This window comes from Neovison vison, chromosome 2 (genome assembly GCF_020171115.1).
Source record: "Neovison vison isolate M4711 chromosome 2, ASM_NN_V1, whole genome shotgun sequence".
NCBI classification, from domain to species: Eukaryota; Metazoa; Chordata; class Mammalia; order Carnivora; family Mustelidae; genus Neogale; species Neogale vison.
The window spans coordinates 166461479-166473962 of record NC_058092.1 but is presented as its reverse complement, the minus strand read 5'-3'; the positions used below and the strand labels follow the sequence as shown (position 1 = coordinate 166473962).

The following is a 12484-nucleotide window of genomic DNA, read 5'->3' as shown; positions in this document are numbered from 1 at the left end:
GGCACAGCACAGGAAAATAGAGTCCATGGCTCTGTAACAGTGTTGTATGGTGACAGACGGGAGTCACACTTGTCATGGGCATAGCATGTGGCATACAGAAATTGTACATGGCATCACTTCATTGTATACCTAAAATTAATGTAACATTGTGTGTCAACTATGCTCAAATATAAAAAATTGAAATTGAAAAAATAAAGAAGAAAAGTAAATAACATAGGATAAAAGGAGAAGAATAGTTACCAGAGAAGAACCTTCAAACACATAGGCAGCAAATGTAGTTTGTGAACTCTTTGGATTCCGATTCAAATAAATGGACTGTGAAAACTCTTTATTGGTACAAACAGGGAAAACTGAAAATAGACTGTTAAGAAATTATTGCTAATCTTGTTGGCTATTATAGGGGATTGTAGTTATACTGTTTTTATGTTTTTACTGGATAGAGCTACACACTGAAATATTTATGAGTGAAATGATTTGATATCTGGTATTTGCTTTTTTTTTTCAAGATTTTATTTATTTATTTGACAGACGGAGATCACAAGTAGGCAGAAAGGCAGGCAGAGAGAGAGACGGGGAAGCAGGCTCCCTGCTAAGGAGAAAGCCCGATGGGGGGCTCCATCCCAGAATCCTGGGATCATGACCTGAGCTGAAGACAGGGTCTTTCCCCACTGAGCCACCAGGTGCCCCCTGGTATTTGCTTTTAAAAGTCTTTTAAAAAACAAACCAGAAGTAGAGGAGGGATGGAAGAGAGTGGCAGAGAATTGTTAATTACTGAAGCAGAATAAGAGTTGCATGGAGATTCATTAGGCTAATTATGCTAAATTGACATATATTTGAAAATTTCCATAATAGTTTTTTTTTTCATGTTGACATCCATTTTGAACTTTTCTTTTAAACAGCGTTAGGCCAAATCACCAGTCTATAAGCAAAATTCAATCCCCAAGGTATGTATTTGTTACGATGTAAAGGGATGGATATTTAGGCTAAAGGGAATTCTAAGATCATCTCCTAGATGTTACTTGCAGAGTTTCTATATTTAAAAAATAAAAAAAAAATTTTTTTAAAACCCTTACCCTAGTTTCTTTGGGGGGTGTGTGTGTGTGGTTTGTCTCTTTCTCCTAAAACTCAAGTGCCAGAGAAAATTCTAGTTAACTAGTATTTTCCAGGTAGCTGGGAGTCTGTTTCTGCAGTGTTACTCCATCTAGTTTGGAAGGGAAAGGGGGTAGAGGCCATGACAGCTCCTTGGCTCCTGGACCAAAATACTTGCATCTGATAGGACTGCGGGGTCAGCCACATTCGGCCAGACTGCAACCTCTCCAGTGTGAAGGAAAACTGTAGGACAATTTTGTCAACAATGGCTATCATTTAGCACTGATTAGGTGAAGGATTTTATGCTCAGGATCTCATTTCATTCTAACAAGAATGCTATGAGACAGATGCTATCATCGTCCTTACTGTACAGCTAAGGAAGTGACCTCTCCGAATGAGGCAGTAATCTGACCAAGGTCACACCGTTGTAAGTCAAGAAACAGGTCCATGAATATCCAGGTTTGTCAGATCACAAAGCCCAAGTTCTTATCTGTCATGGGATACTGGCTCTGTTCCTCTGTTTCATTCACTGGCTCATTGAGTACACATTTCATTAACTTTGATTCTGTGCCAGGCACTGGAGACATGGAGCTGAACAAGGCGTCATCTTGTCCTTGAGGAATGCTTCACAGCAGAGGGGACATCTGAGCTGGGTCTTTAGGGTGGAATGGATAGGAACTTGGCAAGGGGATCACTGGAGAAAACTCATTCATAGCAAAGGCATGGGGAGGGGAAGGGGCATAGCGGGTTTGGAGGATGGATAGTTCATCTGGCCACAGCAGAATGGATAAGGGCGGGGAGACACGACATGGCAATTGTTCTAATCATTCAATTGGCATGAATTTATGAGTAGACAAGCGTGTGGTTGGATTGTGTTAAACCCCAATGAACACAGACAGGAATCAGGTATGTCCCCTACCACCAAGGAACAATAATATCTGGAGAGAAAGCAAATGCTGAAAATTGTGATCTGTTAATTAGACTAAAGACTTGAATTCTTATTGATTTCATGTGTTTGCTTTCATTTATTTTAGGCCTTAGAAAATTTATGGAATTTTTTTCTCTATGAAACTGAAAAAAAAGTATTTGAAAAAGTTATTTGATATTTCAGAATAAGAAGATGCAATATATTTCCTCTTCTGGCCTTTAGAATATGTGCTATTGAAATATCAGGCTTGTCACAGCAACCAAAGTACTATGGCAATAGATGAATTTTTATAAAGATACACAGAAAAGCAATCATTCTTAGTTTAAGAAAGCTGCACTCAAGTTATTTTATCTGGTCAAAAAAACGTTCTTCAAAGCAGAGTTCAAAAGAGAGAAAGAAAGGTGAAAGTGATTTCAAAAGAAGTTAGAATATGGATATAAAAGGATATATATGCCCCTATTAATAAAACTCTAAAGGGGTACCTGGGTGGCTTAGTCATTAAGCATCTTCCTTCAGCTCAGATCATGATCCCAGGGTCCTGGGATTGAGCCCCACATCAGGCTCCTTGCTCAGCGGGGAGTCTTCTCCTCCCCTTCCCTCTGCCTGCTGCTCCCCCTCCTCATGTGCTTGCTCTCTCTCTCTCTAATACATAAATAAAATCTTTCATAAAATAAAATAAACACTTCTAAATAATGATTAGGTCACAGCTAAAGCAGGGCCTTCTGGGGGTAGCAGGATACAATCAAGGTACCAGGGAAGGTCAGAGGTTTGAGATTTTATCCCAGTCTGTAGCACAGTTAAAATTTCTGGGTCTCTGTTTCCTAAGACTGAACAGTAATAAATTTTGACTATGCTTTGTGACTCAATGCGGGGCAAATTAATATAGACTATTCTAAGTATTCTCTCCTCCTGGGTCACTGAGGCATTTTCTAGGGCCTCTTTTAATTCAGACACTCCGCACTTCTTACTCCACAACAGAAAAAGAAAAGCCAGGTGCAAAAATGGAGCTGCTTCTGTATTCTAAAACAGTAACAAACCCGCCCCAAGTGCCATTCCTTCCAACTGGGTCATCACATCCAGCATGAATGTTGTGCTTTACATAGGAATGTGTTCCAAAGGGGTAAACAGAGGCTGAAATCCAGTCCTTGCCTGGCTCACGGAACTCGGCACCTCAGTCAGCCCAGAGAAGGGAGCGCCTGTGTATGCTGTGCATGAAAGTCTTATGCACTAATGGCAGCCCTCTCCAACTTAAATGTCCACCAATGGGGAAGAAGAATATTGTACATACATTCAAAGGTAGTGTTCATGAAGATATGTAATAGTATGGGATCCTTTGGGGTAAATACAATATAGGAAGCTGTAGTGGGTTGAACAGCGCCCCCCTCCCCCACCATATTCACGTCCACCAGATCCTCAGAATGTGACCTTATGTGGAAATAGTCTTTAGAGATATAAACAAGGGAAAGAGCAAATGAAATCATATTGGCCTGGGTTGGGTCTTATATCCAGTGACTGGTGTCCTCATACCAAGAGGAAAGGAATAGAGAGATGCCCTGAGACATCAAGAAGTAGGAGATGTGAAGAGAAGGGTCTACAACAGAAGCTGGGGGACACATGGAACAGAATCTCCCTGAGAGGATCCAGGGGAAATCAACCCTGCCACCTGATTTTGGATTTCTGGCCTCTAGACATGCGAGAAAATCAATTTCTGTTGTTTTAAGCCAGTCAGACTATAAGAATGTGTTAAGACCTCCTTAAGAAAGTGCTACAGAGGCCCTATGTTTTAGCAGCTAGAGTACTAGCTCTAGACTCAAACACAAATTGCTTAATCTAGAGGAACCTCAGTGTTCATTTCTGTAGGATAATGATAACTGTAGTATTTGTCGCCCATTTGACAACCAAAGGAACAAGTAAGCACATCTACAGTGCTTAACACAATCAATGATCTCCACAAGGAATGGAATGGATTACCACTATGATGAGAAGGATGGTTCTACTCCTGACCCCGCTGCTGTAGCTGATGACAATGATGGTCACGAGAAGGGGGAAAAAGATGCAAAGCTCTGTGTGTGTGCATGTGTGTGCGATAAGATTAAGACAACACTAAAACAGAGGGTGCATGTGGGCCTGGGTATATTCAACCCACATCATACACACATGAACTAATGAAAGGAAGAAAGCTTGCCCTCCTGTGGCGCAAACGTAAGAGCGTACCAAATACCCAGAGTCGTCTACTTCCCCATCTCACTAGCAGGATGGGACCTGTGAAGAGCTCTGGCCAATCACACCAAAGCAAAAGGACCACCCAATTTTTATGGGACTTTGCGTGTGGGGGAAATGTACACATTTCGAGTCTTTAACAGGTTAAGCCACTAGAATTTCATGGCCTGTCTGCTGTGGCTCCTGGCACATATTACCCTAAACCACACACCCCTTTTCCCCTCCCTTACAGTCTTCACCCTGCCCCACTACAAAGTATCTGGAAAGGAGAGGAAAGAGTGTTTCATTGCTTTATACTAGTAGGACCCAAAGGACAAGTTGAATTTTTAAACAAGCAGATGCAGTGAATAGGAACCAGACTGCTCAGATGAAAGGAAGACCATGAGCTGTAGTCAGGGGAGCCTTTCTGAAGTTACAGGTGAACTCAGTGGCCGTCATCCCTGAAAAATCTTTCTACCATCTCTCTTCCATTCTCTGCTATTTTTATTGTATTTTTTATATTTTTATTTTAATATATTTTAATATGTTTATTGTCATCTGGGACTTTCATTCAAAAGTCCCAGATGACCCTCTCAAAACGTTATTGGGGAGATAGCTGGTTTCGGGAGGTTCCAGTAAGTCACTGCAATCAAAATTCTTCTATCCTAAATGGCATGATGAAGCAATCAACAAAGGCAGAACAAGAAACGGCCCAGAGGGTATCTTCTAAAAATCCAGCCTAATGAACCAGGAACTGAAGGAACTGAAAGGAAAACAGAAGTGATTTGGCTTTGGGGATCTATTATTCAGAATAATCAGATAGCAGGATAATACAAAGATGGACAAAAACACGGAGAAAAACACCCCACTCGTGTTTGGGTAACAGGAGTGAAAACGAGCAGAAACCTTCCAGAGGGCCGTTTGGCCACTTACAAGAAAAGGGGTAGTAACCAGCAGTCCTTTTGAGCCCAGCAATCACACTTCTAGGAATTCAAGCTTAAGGAAATCACTGGCAAATATACAAGATATCTGTTTTGGAATGCTTATTGCGTTGCATTTATGATGGCAAAAACTGTAAACTAAGTATCAAAGGATTGCCAATTTGTTGAGTACCTTGTCATACATAAAATGGACTACCACACAGCCATTTAAAATGGTGACTTTAAAAAATACTTAGTGGCATTGAAAGGTACTGATAATGTGCTTCTAGAGGAAAAAGCTACCAATGGCATACAAAGTCTCACTTTTTCAAATAAAAAAATGTATGGATATGATTAGGAAAAGATCTAACAAGCTATGTAACAAAATGGTAATAGACGCTAACCTGTCCCAGAATTACCAGGTGATTTTTAATTTTCCTCCCCTTTTTGTTTCTTGTTTATTGTTGAAATATTTTAAAATACATGAACAAAAGAGAGGAGATTTAAAAAACCACTTGAGGGACTCCTGGGTGGCTCAGTGGGTTAAAGCCTCTGCCTTCGGCTCAGGTCATAATCTCGGCGTCCTGGGATCGAATCCCGCATCAAGCTCTCTGCTCGGCGGGGAGCCTGCTTCCTCCTCTCTCTCTCTCTCTCTCTCTGCCTGTCTCTCTGCCTACTTGTGATCTCTGTTGGTCAAATAAATGAATAAAATCTTTAAAAAAAATTAAAAATAAAATAAAATAAAATAAAAAAACACTTGATACCACCCCAAGGGTGAAGTCTGATGTAAACTATGGACTTTGGGTGATAATGATGTATCCATGTAGTTCACTGAATTTACGATGTATAGCCCTCTGGTCCCAGATGTTGATGGGGGAAAGGACAGGCAGATGGCGTATGGAAAAATCTCTGCACTTTCTGCTTCATTTTGTCGGGACCCTAAAACTGGCCTAAAAAATAAAGCCCATTAAAAGGCAAAAGTTATCCCAACCCTGCCACAGGGTTTTCCCTGCCTCCATTTATTAAGCAAAATGATCCCACGGCCAGCCAAGATTCAAGGGCTGGAAAAAGCCTCTCCATGTTTTCATGGGTCCTATCGAGGTCACTTTGTACAGAATACATGTGATAAGAGTTTTTGTTGCCACCATCCTTGGAAATTATTATATTCCATTATTTTTAAAAAATATTTTATTTACTTATTTGATACAGAAAGAGAGAGAGCACAAGCAGGGGAAGGGAGACACAAGCTCCCCTATGAGCAGGGAGCCTGATACAGGCCTTGATCCCAGCACCTTGAGATCATGACCTGAGCCAAAGGCAGACACTTAACCGACTAGGCCCCATAGGTGCCCCTATAATCTTCCACTCAGAGATATTTTTAAAATCTCTATCAATCTTAAAAGGATAAGAGAGGGAGAAAAAACATTGAAAAAGAGAGACAAATAGCACAAAATGAAAAGATATCCCCAAAGTGTAGATATGTAAGAATCACAATTCCTAAAAATAGACTAAACTCACTTATGAAACAATGAAGATTGTCAAAGTAAGAAATAAATAAAGCTATATGACACTCATAAGTGACACCTCTAAAATGTAAGAACAAATAAAAGTTGAAAGAAAATGATAGAAAAATATACCTGCAAATTCTAACCTGTAGAGAGCTGAGTTAGTGATGCTAACATGAGAATACAAAGATTTTGAGACAAAAATAAAATTATTACTAGATTTAAAGAGGATCACTACAAAACATACACACACACGCACACACACTTAGTAGCCCATGGAGAGACACTGTTAATGTTTCTCACAATATTTTAAAACTTCTAGTGCTCAGCATGAGTATCTACTTCTACAAAATGAACTTTTTAAAAATTTTTTAATTATTATTTTTAGTTTTTTTTTTTAATTTATTTGACACAGAGACACAGTGAGAGAGGGAATAGAAGCAGGTGCAGAGGGAGAGGGAGAAGCAGGATCTTTGCTGAGTAGGAAGCCAGATGTGGGGCTGGGATCCCAGGACCTTGGGATCATGACCTGAGCCAAAGGCAGATGCTTAACGACTGAGCCACCCAGGTGCCCCCAGAATGACCCTTTCGACAAACTTTTTATTTTATGTTCTATGCTGGGAATTGGGCAGAAGAAAATGTACCTGAATATAAGCCATGATTGACTTTGGGAAATAAAATTTGGAGTTAACTTTTCTCTCTTTCCACTTGCCTATATATATTTTTTTTGTTTTTCCATGGTGAGTACATATTATTTTTATACTTAAAAAAAAAGTATACTTGGAGTAAAAAAGGAATAGTCTCCCAAATCTCTTCAGGTTAGGAACATTCCAGAAATCCAATAATCAAGTAAGTCCAATGCCTTCAGCCAGTTATGACAACCGGTTTTATGGGTTTTGGTTTTCGAGTTTTGTAAACTTTCTTTTTAAAAATATTTATTTACTTATTTGGGGGGGGTACGCACAGATGTGAGTGGGAGTGGGGAGGAGGGATAGAAGGAGGGGCAGAAGAAACTCTAAGCAGACTCCATGCCCAGTGTGGAGCCTAACACAGGACTTGATCCTTTGACCCTGAGATTATGAATTGAGCCAAAATCAAGAGTTGAATGCTTAACCACTTAACTGACTGAGACACCCAGGCACCCCTATAAACTTTTGGTTTTTAATCTTTTAAATTTAATAATTCAAATTAAGAAGCATGATTTATCTCTGTCACCAGTCAGCTATTATATTATCACCCTTGTCATCAAAGAGTGCTTAGTAGGGAGCTTCACTTTAAACAGGGACAGACCAGATGCAGGACAATTACTCCCCACACAGCCCTAGGCCTATCCTCTAACAGAGAGGAACAGCCCAAGAGCACAAGTGCGCTGACAGGAAGTTGGAGCAAGAAGACGGCATCAACATGGATGAGGTGGAACAGGAAGAAGAAATTCAGGACCTAGAAACAGAGAGCGGGGTTTCGCAAACCAAAGTTGATGCAAATGGAGAAGGTATTTGTACCAACAAAGATGAGAGGAAGTGGAGAAAGGAGAAGTCCAGAATGGCTGGTAAAGGGCAGTCACTGAGCGTTCCATGTTTGCTCCGTGAGTGGGGTGAAGAGACTGAGGGGGGAACACAGAAGGCAGAACAGACAGACCTGATTATTCAAGAAGTCATGCTCACAGATGGTAGAGAAGATTTACACACACACACACACACACACACACACACCCCCTACAACCAAGTTCTATAAGTCACCGTCATCCAAATAAATTAGCTTAATGTCATAAATTGGGATTCTCTAAGTGTGTACACCAATTATTTAAATGGGATGAACAAATCATCCTGTTGTTTTGTAACATACACCTTGAAAGAAACCCCTCGGGGTGCCTGGGTGGCTCAGCGGGTTAAGCCTCTGCCTCTGGCTCAGGTCGTGACCCCAGGATCCTGGGATCGAGCCCCACATCAGGTTCTCTGCTCAGTAGGGAGCCCGCTTCCCCCCGCCCCTGCCTACTTGTGACCTTTCTCTCTGTCAAAACAAAAAACAAAAAAAGCACTTTAGAAAGAACCCCCTTACACCACCCCTTTCTGCCAGAATAAGAGGGTCTTCAGTGTATAAAACACAAGGGAGTTGAGCAATCATTCAGAAATTTGCTTAGATCTTCCTCACAGCTCTGGTGATGAGAAGCCATGCCAGACAGAGCCCAACAGGGCTGACAAGATAAAAAAAGGAAGAGGAGAGTCCGTGGCCCTCCTACAAGCTGAAGGAGAACCTGACAGGGCAGACAGGGAAGAGCAGGGAGACCAAGACTGTGCTGGTACCTGGAGCTTGAGGAAAATGAGCCTGGCCCCCACACACCCCAAGATCCCACCCCGCTAGCACCCAGAGCCTCAGGTGTGAGGGCTACTGGGAGAAGTGGCTCGCCACCAACCAGAGATGCCCTTCAGATTATCTGTCCACGCTTATGACTTTGCTATGGGTGCAGACATTTGAAACCTCAGCTGGTTTTCTCTCTTCAGAGTTCCCTCTCACCCATGGTGTCCTGTTCCAACAGGATCTCTCAAGATTTAATGTTGTGTTTTCCATTGGAGGACAGACCCCTTTTTTGGGGTGCCTTCCAGAGCTGCCCCAAAGTGGATTTTGTGAATGCCACTCAGCTTCCATTTTAATTCGGAATTCAGAATGTCCCAAACATGTCCTCCACATCTGGAGACAAATCATTTACTGTTTTTGCATGAGATAGCATCAAGCAAAAAGAAGCACTTTCCTGGCATAGACAGGCCAAGAAAAGCAAATGGTGCCCTTATGAATGCAAAGAACTCAATGACTTATGCAATAGGTTCACACATATAATTCTATCCCATTTTTCAGGTCACCCCTCTTCCTAACCCTTCAAGAGCCTCCATCTCCCAACCCCAACTTAAAACACTTTAATGATTTTCCCTTCCTCCTGGTGTAAAGACCAAAACGTTTATCATAGCATTTAATCTCTACTACTCACTTTAACTCACTACACTCTCTCCCCCGCACTCCAGCCACACAGACCTTCTATCACCTCCTCAAATGGACCACAGGACTTTTGCACATGCTTCTCCATCTATGTTAAATGTTCCTTCACCACCACCACCTGCAGCCACCTCCCCCATTTTGCACTTTAATTCTCATCCTTTCTTTGGTTTTTAGCTCCATTGTCACTTTCTTAAGGAATCTTTTCCCAGTCTCCCTGACCAGGTCAAGTCTTAAGAGAGCTGCACATACCTTCCTTTCATAACACTTAACCCAATTATAATTATACAATCATACAATTACAACCCAATTATAATTATTTGTATGACTATTTGGATACCTTATGTCTCTACCAGGAGATTATAAATTCTACAAGGGCAACAATTCCCATCTATTTCTGCTCATCAGTGATCTATAGTGCTAGCTGAGTTCAGGACATATACACTCTACAATATTTAATGAACAAATGAATAACTAATAGGCTGAAGATATTATATCCACATTAGAAAAATATGGAAATTGAGTGTCTGAGAATTTAAGGGATTTGCTCAAGGAGCACAGGCATGGGGATTTGGTTCCAAGGTATTTGATTCCTGATTTCACAGTCAGGAAATGCACCATTCCAAGGACTGGGAAGTCCTGCATGCCACATAGTAGGTACCCAGGGCAGACTTAAGGAATGAAGAAATGAAAACAAAAATGAAAGTAGCAAAGAATCGATTGTGGGCTTCAATATGATTTTCAGTGCAAAGAGAACAGTCTCAGCCATGATATTGGACAAATCATATCCCCTTTCTAGGCCATAGCTGACCTTTGAACTAGATGATACCCATGCTTTGCAAATCTAAGATTCAGACTCCTCCTACCTTGGGAGTCTGTGTAACAGCAGGCACCTACATGTGGCGGTTGAGTTACTGAGCAGCCCAGACCTGACCTTATGCTTTGGATCATTTTTAATGCATTCAAAGACCAATTATCACGATGCAATAAGAGTCAATTGCAGGAGCAATTACATTACGGAGAACATATGGCAGCTACAAAAACAATAGAAAGTTATTGCACTGTGTTGCACCTAGCAGATGGAGGAGAGCTGTTATAACCTTGACAGTTGACCCTGAGACTTCTAGACATGTTATATAGTCATATGCAAGGAAGCAAAGAACATCTGGCAAAAGGATAACATGTTTTAGCTTTCCGTTGGCATTGCTAAATGATTCGGAAACTAATAAAAGGGAATCATGAACAGTCTCAGTCATCCTTCCAGGAGTTAGGCTAAAACGATAGGAATAATGGTCCTTCTTCTGCCAATAAATGTAGAATTCTCTAACTAGTCACAGATGACATGCTTGTGTCCTGATGGTCTTTGCACCAAATATCCCACCAGCGTGACTCATAGTCTGGAACTAGCTCACCTTTTCAGGTCCATCCCTAGCCCCCTGTCTGAGAGTCACTCATACTCTGGCCTCACAGCTCACGGTGTTTTCAGGACTCCGTGAGAAATCCCTCGGGTCCTTCAGATCCAATGTGAATGTCATTTTCTCTATGAAGCCTTGCGTGTTGCTCCTGCATCAGTGCCAGCACCTTCACATTCCCACAGCATTTATTCATGCCCTGGTGGTAACATTCATGACCATGTGATTTATGTTATGATTCCTTGTCTGTCTGTCTCTGTCCCCTGCCCCCAATCATCCCACTGGTCGGGGATGGGACCTTCAAGATAGGGACCATGCCTTATTCATACCCCTAGCACAGAGTCGTAGCCCTGACATTCAGAAAGTCTATTGAGTGAAACACCGGGCCGGGGGCACTGATCAGTAGATGAATTAATCATTAATGGGTGGATGACTCCTATTATGTCAGCCTGGAAAATAAAGACTAATTTATCAGGGACTTTCTAGTGACCTCACCTGAAACCCAAAGAAGTAACTCCAGCTGCTAAGAATGTCAAGCACTCTGATAAGCCTGTAATGGCGTTCTTCCCAAGTATTACCTCATTTAGTCTTGAAATGATCCTATGAGTTTCAATGGAATTCCCAGTCTCAAATGGAATGGCTGAGGTGTAAGTAGGTAAGTTACTTCCCCCAGGCCTCAGGGTTAGTAAGTAGAAGGTTAGGATTTGAACTCAAGTCCTACAATCTACATGAACACTAGAACAGTGCACCACCAGGCTGCCCCCCAACTAGTTATAGGGCCAGTCCTGGTCATGGTCTTTCATGTTTTCCTTCACCTATTACTTTTTCATTCACCTCTTATTACTTATTACTTTTAATTAACTGTGAATTTGACTTCCATAGGAACTTTCACGTACTGCCTTCACTAACACTTATCAGCAACATTTCGAGGGCTCACCTTATCCCTCATTTGGAAAGTAAGAAAATCAAGACTTAGAGCAGTTAAGTAACTTAGCCAAAGTCACATAGCTCATCACAATGAGAACCCAGAGTGACCCCAGGCCACTTAACCGCAGGGCACATGTGCCATCTTGTGCTCCCACTGGACATCCTCGATCACTTGGAATCCGCATGTCAAGGCATCAGCACTGTTACCCATCCAGTAGCCAAGACTGTCTGATTGCAGGAACCAAATTCACATGTGAATGCAAATACCTTCTTTTTGAAGAAAACAAAATCCATGTTTTCTTACATATAAAACGGGACTCAAATCCATGCCAAGTTGTAGTTTTGCCTCAATTCTGCTTCCATCACTAATTAGCACTGTCCTACGTTACATGTCACTTCTTTCTTGTAGGAAAACGCAGGTAAATCATCTCAAACCCACCATCCCATGCCTGGTTGCTCAGAGCATTTTCTCATTTTACCCAGAGAGAGTGGTGCGTCTCATTACGGGTGGGAAGT

General features: G+C 41.6%; 1 protein-coding gene across 3 annotated transcripts in view; it reads right to left on the bottom strand.

Moving 5' to 3' along the window:
- The window catches only part of ASAH2 (N-acylsphingosine amidohydrolase 2), a 110377-nt gene that overhangs the window by 39039 nt on the left and 58854 nt on the right, over positions 1-12484 (bottom strand). The gene's annotated exons all lie outside the window — the stretch shown is intronic.